This window comes from Anolis sagrei, chromosome 3 (assembly GCF_037176765.1).
Source record: "Anolis sagrei isolate rAnoSag1 chromosome 3, rAnoSag1.mat, whole genome shotgun sequence".
Taxonomy (NCBI): Eukaryota; Metazoa; Chordata; class Lepidosauria; order Squamata; family Dactyloidae; genus Anolis; species Anolis sagrei.
This window is the reverse complement of record NC_090023.1, coordinates 94552290-94560907: the sequence shown is the minus strand read 5'-3', so window position 1 is coordinate 94560907 and position 8618 is coordinate 94552290. Positions and strand designations below refer to the sequence as shown.

Sequence of the window (8618 nt, the reverse complement as noted above, 5' to 3'; positions counted from 1 at the left end):
CGGGGTACAAATAAAGATAATAATAATAATAATAATAATAATAATAATAATAATAAACAATTATGATAATTTTACTAACCTGGAAGATCCTGGAAGTTCTGCACTATTTTTTTTCTCTCTCTTTTATCGGTTCGTTCATTTTTTCATTCACTTTACTATATGGTATTTTTCCCACTCTTCCCATGTATCAATGGGGAATTCTAGTTTTCTCTCTATCTTTCTTTCAGCTCTGCTCTAGGGAGCAATATATTCCAAATAAAAATAACTTTGAAAAAAAACCCAATTCATTCTACTTTTAAACATATTTAAGCAATATTCTGTTTTCACCAAAGTGAAAACAGAAACAGCTCAATGTAATTTTTTGAATCAGCATGCAATTAAAAAGAGCTACCATTTAAAATATTCACATCCCTTTAAACATTAAAAAGTTGTTCTTCAGACAGGAGTTCCTCAAGAGATACAGATGATCCACAATGGGGACAGGTTTCAGTGTCACTGCTACTAGTTGATTGTGTCAGAGTGACCATAATTATAGGATGGCTTATATTGGGCCTAATCTGAAATTTTACACTGAGAATAAAGAAAGAATTTTTCAGCTGGAACCCTGCAGCAAAAAAAAAAAAAAAAAAAAAACCCACCTAGATGGTAAAACCAATAGTTTTTTTCATATGGAAGAATAGGCAAATGAAAATCAATAGGGAAATTAATCTGTTCGTTTACCAATACTGAATACATATTCCACAAAAGTGTGATAAGAATGATGAAACCAGAGAGCAAATTTAGAACTCCCCCAACTCAGAAAAAAACAATCAAAGCATTTTCGGTCTTCTATTATGGAAAAGGTTCCACAAGGCAAAAGACATAAAAGCTAGACCTAAGGATTGTACAATGGTAGCTAAAGACATCAGGTCCTGTGCGATGAAAATTTCTTTTGGAAGGGATCAATGTTCATCCAGGAATTCCAGGCACTGCCTCTTCATGGGCTCACCTTCAGAAGGAGGTCTCACAAAACAGATTCCCCAGATCCCAACCCAGATCTTGTCAGTGCCGGTGCCAGGCAGAGGATGCCAGACTCTCCAATCCTCTATTCCTGTTGTGGTAAGGCACAGGACCCAACCAATCACAGCAAGGACAAAGCCACTCAAAGGGATGTTAGCCAGTTGGATGAGTCGGACCACCCCTGGAAAGTGACCTTCCGCCAAGTCCAATCTCCATCTCTATGCTGAGAAAACTGCAGATAATGAAATAAGGCAACATGTGTTTACTGTTTATGGAGTTATGCACATGCACATTATCTCACATAGGAACTTCCCATCTGTTTCGGAAAAATTATGATACATAGGTAAAACTTTCTCCTCGTTGGAAAAAAAACATTTTCTATTACAAATGGCCCCAAGCCCTACTTGACCCACAGAAATGGGTAACCTGCTGTAACGGATGTCAAGATTAATTTCTTCTGTTGACATTTTGTCTGTTGGCAGGAATGGACTAGATAAGGGCAAAGAAATTGAGATGTGATCCAGACAACATAGAAGTGCTCCTGGTCAGTCACAAGGCAGTCAGGGAACAGGGACTGGACCTGTGCAGGATGGGATTCAACCAGGTGATAGATAGCATCTAGGATAACATTATCATATATGAAATGGAGGATGCCAGAATGTCTTTTAATGAGCTGTGTCACCCTTCTTGGAACTTTGAACACTGAAAGTTGCTTAGGAAATCAGCTTGCCATAGCTTTACGGAGATTTCTTGGTAAATCGACTATGCATAATGGTGTGATTCACTATACTAATAAAAGTTTTTTTTTCTGAATTCCTTCTATAGAAAGACAAACTGTTCAAATAGATATAAAGCCCACAGATGATGTCTTTCCTGAAAATATGGCTTTTTCTAGATGATTGCCACAACTCCTGTGCAAGGAAGGATGTGTTTCTTAGCTCTGGCTTCTCTCATTTTTTTTGTTGTTTTCAATGTTCAGTTTGTTTCTGTCCCATTTCCTTATGGGTAAGAAACAGGCATTGGAAAATGCAGGCACCAATCTCCACATTTTTCTACATAACTTCAAACTACAAGAAAGGAGATTCCATCTGAACATTAGGAAGAACTTCCTGACTCTGAGAGCCGTTCAGCAGTGGAACTCTCTGCCCCAGAGTGTGGTGGAGGCTCCTTCTTTTGAAGCTTTTAAATAGAGACTGGATGGCCATCTGTCAGGGGTGTTTTGAATGCAATGTTCCTGCTTCTTGGCAGGGGGCTGGACTGGATGGCCTATGAGGTCTCTTCCAACTCCATGATTCTATGATTAGAATTTTTCTACTTTTTTCTGTGCAGGCATTTTTGTTATAAAAACTATACTGCAAAATGTTGAAAGTTACAAATTCATAAAATAGCTGTGTTCTGGTTCATTTATCAGTATCGTATTGCAGATTTTGTACAAAAAAAAATCTGCAATTCCTACTACTACAAGACCTACAGGGCTTTTAAAACAGCATTGAAAAACAAGTGAAACCCTGGCATGTGCTTCGATATTCTGCATCTGAAGCCCCTGGACTGGAATACATTTTGGCAGGATATAGTCAAGGAGATCAGAAAGACAAAAATAGCAAACAGCCCAGAGTGAATTCTGGTGTGGCTTCCTTGTATAGCTAGCCTTGATGATCCTTGCAAACCTTAGATGCTATACAAAAGTCCACATGACACAAAATTGTAAGTGGTAATGCTCAGTAATGATGTAGCACAAAACTCTATTTATAATGCTAACAGAAATGGATCCACAATGGAGCCAGAAGACTATGTTTCAATAGTATGACAGTGACTGATGGCATACTGACAATTTCATTGTGATAATGAATATATAAGCTGTTTTAAGAACCCACTGGCTTTTTCCCAGATAAATCTGATGTAATACAGGAGGAGATGTCTCAAGAGTGTGCTGGTCATGCAGGACTGAGATGCCAAGTTCTAGTCGAAAAAGCCTTTTTGTGTTTATGTACAAGAGGTGTCTTTCAGCCAAAATGTTTTCATTTCTAAACAGAATAATAAATACCATGTGTCCTGCTTTCCCAACCACATTTTTGTTAATCTCGTTAAGCAAGTTAGTTGGAAAAATACTGGTTTAATATATCACAGGCAGTGACCTGCCAAAATGACCTATGATGATCAAATGATCACTAGAGGGAAAGCAATAACAATCAAAAGCTTTCCAGCTGGGCCACGTTTTTTTCAAGCTGTGGCATTTCTGAGTATCAGGGGCTAAGGAGTTCAGGTGGACATGTAAATGCCCACCCAGCAGGATTACCCCACAAAGATACTTTGTAGAAATGGCCAAGTGCTCAAGGGCCAAGTAATCATACTAGGATTATGTGTCTAATATACACTTCCTATCCTTAGGCAGCCCAAGCCAAGCAACATTTGTCAGTTTAAAAAATGTTTGAAATCAGGGGTTAGAACCTAGGGTCTGGATAGCTATGTCTCAGGACTAAAAGAGCTGGTCATCCAGGGAGAATCTAGAAAAATGAATGCAAACAGACATTAAGCAAATAATGATACTAGGCAAGACCCAGGCCTGAGATGGAGTAAACGCAAGTAGAACTAAAGCAGAGAAAACAAGGTATTCTTCAAGGCATTTTGAAGGAACTCAAGATTCAATTCAAAACTAGCTGCATTTCTTTTTATTTAACAACAAAAATGCCAACAGTGTTAAATGTCCTCTTGGTGTCCCCAGAGAAAAACATGACAGGGAATTTAATTATTAGTAGTTGCTAGTAGCAACTACTACTTTTATATATAATGTTTCTGAGGTTGTAAGGCTTTTGAATATATCATCCTGCAACTTTCACCAAATCACATTTAACTTGTTTCATGCCCGTTGTGGCACAATGGGTTAAACCCTTGTGCCGGCAGGACTAACAATCGAAAGGTCGGAGGTTCAAATTAAGGAGTGTGCAGATGAGCTCCCTCTGTCAGCTCCAGCTCCCCATGTGGGAATATGAGAGAAGCCTCCCACAAGGATGGGAAAACATCAGAACATCCAGGCGTCCTCTGGGCAACATCCTTGCAGATGGCCAATTCTCTCACACCAGAAGCGACTTGCAGTTTCTCAAGTCACTCCGGATATGAAAAAAATGTTGGGTTCATTCATTCAAAATGTCTTAGTGCATGCATCTTCATGTCATCTGTCAACTTTTGGTGACCTATGAATTTCGTAGATTTTTCTAAAGCAAGGAAGATTCAAATGTTGTTTACCACTTCCTTCCTCTGAAATATAGGCTATAGCACCTGCTATTCATTGGTACTAAGGAATACCCTGCTTAGCTTCCAAGATCAGATAGGATTTTGTGCCTTTAGGGTATTTAGCCTGAGGTCTGAACACTACTTTTCATTTAGCCTTTGTCTTCTTTTTGCGTGAGATAGACAGATAAAGAAATCAACATTTACTTATGGTACTCTGGGATTTAAAATCAAAACCAACTGAGTCCATGTTTTCTCTAACAAGTTATCAAATTTACAAAACACATTTTGTTTTTAGGCATGATTAACTAAAGACCATACTGCACATGATATACTCAGCTAGTTGAAAATGTTTAACATAGGATATCACTGGCTATACATCTAAACCCTGGCAAATAAAAGTGACCTATTTAAAAGTGAAACTGTACTGGTGGTTGCTAGGAGAGGAAATTAATTCATGGAAGGTCTTGGGATTCCAGAGGGGTTGAGGAAATGCTGTGTGTGATTTTAGTGCTGTACTTTCTCCATGCCATTCAATAAGAGAGGAACTTTCCTATAAATATTGGATCCCTTTGAATGAGATTATAAAATAAAAGTGGTTGCAACAATAGACAGTCTATTAGGAGCTGCAGTCTGTAGATGAGAGGGAGACGTGAGCTAATCAAGTTCAAGATCCACCCAGAGGAAAAGTGTTCCTGCCATACATCAAGGGAACCACTGACCGCATAGGGAAGCTGATGAGGAAACACAACATACAAACAATCTACAAACCCACCAAGAAAATCCAACAAATGCTACGTTCAGCAAAGGACAAGAGGGATCCTCTCACCTCTGCAGGAGTCTACCGTATACCATGCAGCTGTGGACAAATCTACATAGGGACCACCAAACGCAGCGCCCAAACAAGAATCCAGGAACATGAAAGGCACTGCAGACTACTCCAACCAGAGAAATCAGCCATAGCAGAGCACCTGATGAACCAACCTGGACACAGCATTTTATTTCAGAACACAAAAATGCTGGACCACTCTCGCAACCACCATGTCAGACTACACAGAGAAGCCATTGAAATCCACAAACATGTGGACAATTTCAACAGAAAGGAAGAAACCATGAAAATGAACAAAATCTGGCTACCAGTATTAAAAAATTCTAAAATTACAACAGCAAAAACAGCAGAGAGAAAAACAGGCAGGGACATCTAATCACCTTTCAAGAAGAGTTTGCTCCAGGCACAGTCAGCCCATTGTATGCTAATCAAGGTGGTCAGTTGAAAGATTCACACCTAGCCCAACTTACAAAAGCCCTTTGTCTCATCCTGGTCATTCCACAGATATATAAAACCTTTTTTCCCAGTCCCAGCAGACCTCACCTCTGAGGATGCTTGCCATAGATACAGGCAAAACGTCAGGAGAAATGCCTCTAGAACATGGCCATATAGCCCGAAAAAACCCACAAGAACTGAGTAATCAAGTTCAATTTGTGAACCTCATTGGAACAGCCTTTAAAACTTATACAGCTTTCCAAAGTCCGAGGGGTTGATCTTTTCCAGCCCTTAGAGCAATGGAGAGTAATCTCAGGGCAACAGCACCTTGAAAAAGTGTGTGTGTGTGCATATGCACACGTGCACATGTATTGTCTCATCCATTCAACTTGGAATGCTATAATCTGTGTAAATGTGGTAAATGATTAATGTCATCCTCATAGGCACTCCCTTGTGACCAAATATGATTGTCCAGAAGTAGTGTCCTAGTGATGGATCCGTAAATGACTGTAGATATCTATTTCCAATCCTTATGGTCTTTCATAGTGACGACATACATTTCCAGGTGGAAAGCAGTCCTTGCAAGGGGTTGCTTGATGTGCCTTCTTGTCACATTTCTCACCCTCTGTTCATGCCTCTTATTTACAGTACTGTTGGTAAAAGCTGACCTCTACCTAGCATGTTCTAGGGCCAGGGCTTCCTAGTGCTCTGTGTTTATTCCATATCTTGTAAGGTTAGTTTTAAGCCCATCTTTAAAAAATCTCTTTTGCTATCCACCAACATTCCATTTTCCATTCTTGAGCTAAGAGGAAAGTAACTACTTTGGGAGATGGTGATCAGGCATTCAGACAATGTGGCTGATCCAATGAAATTGATGGCAGAGGATCAGAGGGAGTTCATCTGCGCTCTCCTGGATTTGTACCTCTGACCTGCCGGCACAAGGCTTTAACCCATTGTGCCACAACGGTTAAATGGGATGGCCTTTGCTTCTTCCAGAACACTGATGTTTTTTCACCTGCCTTCTCAAGAGATTTGCAGGATTTTTCAAAGGCAATACTGATGGAATTGTTCCCGAAGTCAAGAATGATTAATGTGGCCTGACCCTCGTCCCATGACAAGTGGTTGGCTTTAGATCTTAGAGTTCGGTCATGAAATCTCAAGACCTGAGATAGTCCGGACCTTACAATGCTAAATCTCTATTGCTTACTTAAACAGCTCAACCAACACAGTACATCAAATAACACAGTGTGTACCAATGACTATGCTATTCCTACAATTTTTTGATTCCAGCTTCCTAACTAGAATGAAAAACAGGTCTGACATATCTCTCAGTAATTATGATACTGTAAACCTCACTTACAACCAAGTAGTTATTTCATTTCACATTTATGTTCCTCGCATAATTTCAACTTCAAAAGTTCACCCCAAGTCGTAGCTTTGAAAGCTTGCAGTCATTCACCAAAAAACACTCATTTCTCAGATGCTACACTTGTTTATTTGTTCAGTCGCTTCCGACTTTTTATGACTTTATGGACCAGCCCACACCAGAGCTCCCTGTCAGCTGTCACCACCTCCAGCTCCTTCAAGGTCAAGCCAGTCACTTCAAGGATACCATCCATCCAGAACACTTGTCCTTGGTTGGCCTCTCTTCCTTTTTCCTTCCATTGTTCCCAGCATCATTATCTTCTACAAGCTTTCCTTACTTCTCATTATGTGGCCAAAGTACTTCATCTGTGCCTCATATATCCTTCCCTTCAGTGAGCAGCTGGGCATTATTTCCTGGAGTATGAACTGGTTTGATCTTGCGGTCCAAGGCACTCTCAGAATTTTCCTCCAACATCAAAGTCCAAAAGCATCTATCTTCCTTCGCTCAGCCTTCCTTATAGTCCAGCTCTCATATCCATAGGTTACTATGGGGAATACCATTGCTTGAACTATGCAGATCTTTGTTGCCAGTGTGATATCTCTACTCTTCACTCTTTTATCGACATTGGTCATTGCTCTCCTCCCAAGAAGTAAATGTCTTCTGATTTCCTGGCTTCAGTCTGCGTCTGCAGCAATCTTTGCATCTAGAAATACAAAGCCTGTCATTGCCTCCATGTTTTCTCCCTCTATTTGCCACTTATCAATCAGTCTGGTTGCCATAATATTGGGTTTTTTTATATTTAACTGCAATCCAGCTTTTGCACTTTCTTCTTTCACCTTGTTATTACCAAATGTTCATTGCAGTTATTTAGGAAATAACTTGGGGAGAGTTGGGAGGGAGGAATTTCAGAGAAAAGAATGTAAGTTAATTTTGGACTGCCAGAGACAGAATATAATTTCAGACAATAAATGTTGACAGGCAATGTGTAAGAGCCAAGAACTATTGGAGGTTATGAAAGAGCAAAGCAAATGGTGTTTATGAGTGGCTGTGGGGATTGCTATTGATAATCTGCAGGGAACTGCATTATTGCTCACTTATGAATGAAGAAAAGCAAAACTCTTTCCCAAGCATTGGAACTAAACATTTCTTTTTAAGATGAAAAGTTGCCAGAAATCATTCATGTGTTGCCAAAACAAGGAAAGCCAGCAGATTCATAGCACTGTCATTCAGTCTCTCCTAAAGAATTCTATAGTATCATGTGAATCTAAACTATATTAAGTAGACACATAGGATCACTGACTATTACATTTTAGAATGTAAACAACTAAATTTAGCCATTGTTTAGCTATTATCTCTACTATGCTTCATTTTAGCTCATCAATTCATATTCATATTCATATTTTTAATGATAATTTTCCTTTCTTTTACAAGGCAATGACAGTGTGGGCACACTACAATGATTTTTGTGATTTTCTTCTCATCTCTTTGTTTTCTCCACATCACTCTAAAATCTTAAGTTTCTGAAATGAAATGCTATCTATCGAAGAAGCTGGCAAAAGACACACATTCCATTCAGTAGTTAGCATTATTATTGTGTTTCTTGTCACATTTATACTGCAGTACTTTGAGGAAAGTTACAAGTCTAGCAGCTTGAATGAATCAATTCATAGTTCTCTTGGTCTCTGTATACTTTTTGTTGTTATATTTTGTTTGAGTAGCCATTTAGTTCCCACACATGCAATAATTTGCTTAATGAGTTCC

General features: G+C 39.2%; 1 pseudogene; it reads right to left on the bottom strand.

Annotated features, from left to right (window-relative positions):
- Positions 1–413: 413 nt before the first annotated feature.
- The window catches only part of LOC137096567 (claudin-34-like), a 77382-nt pseudogene continuing 69177 nt past the window's right edge, over positions 414–8618 (bottom strand).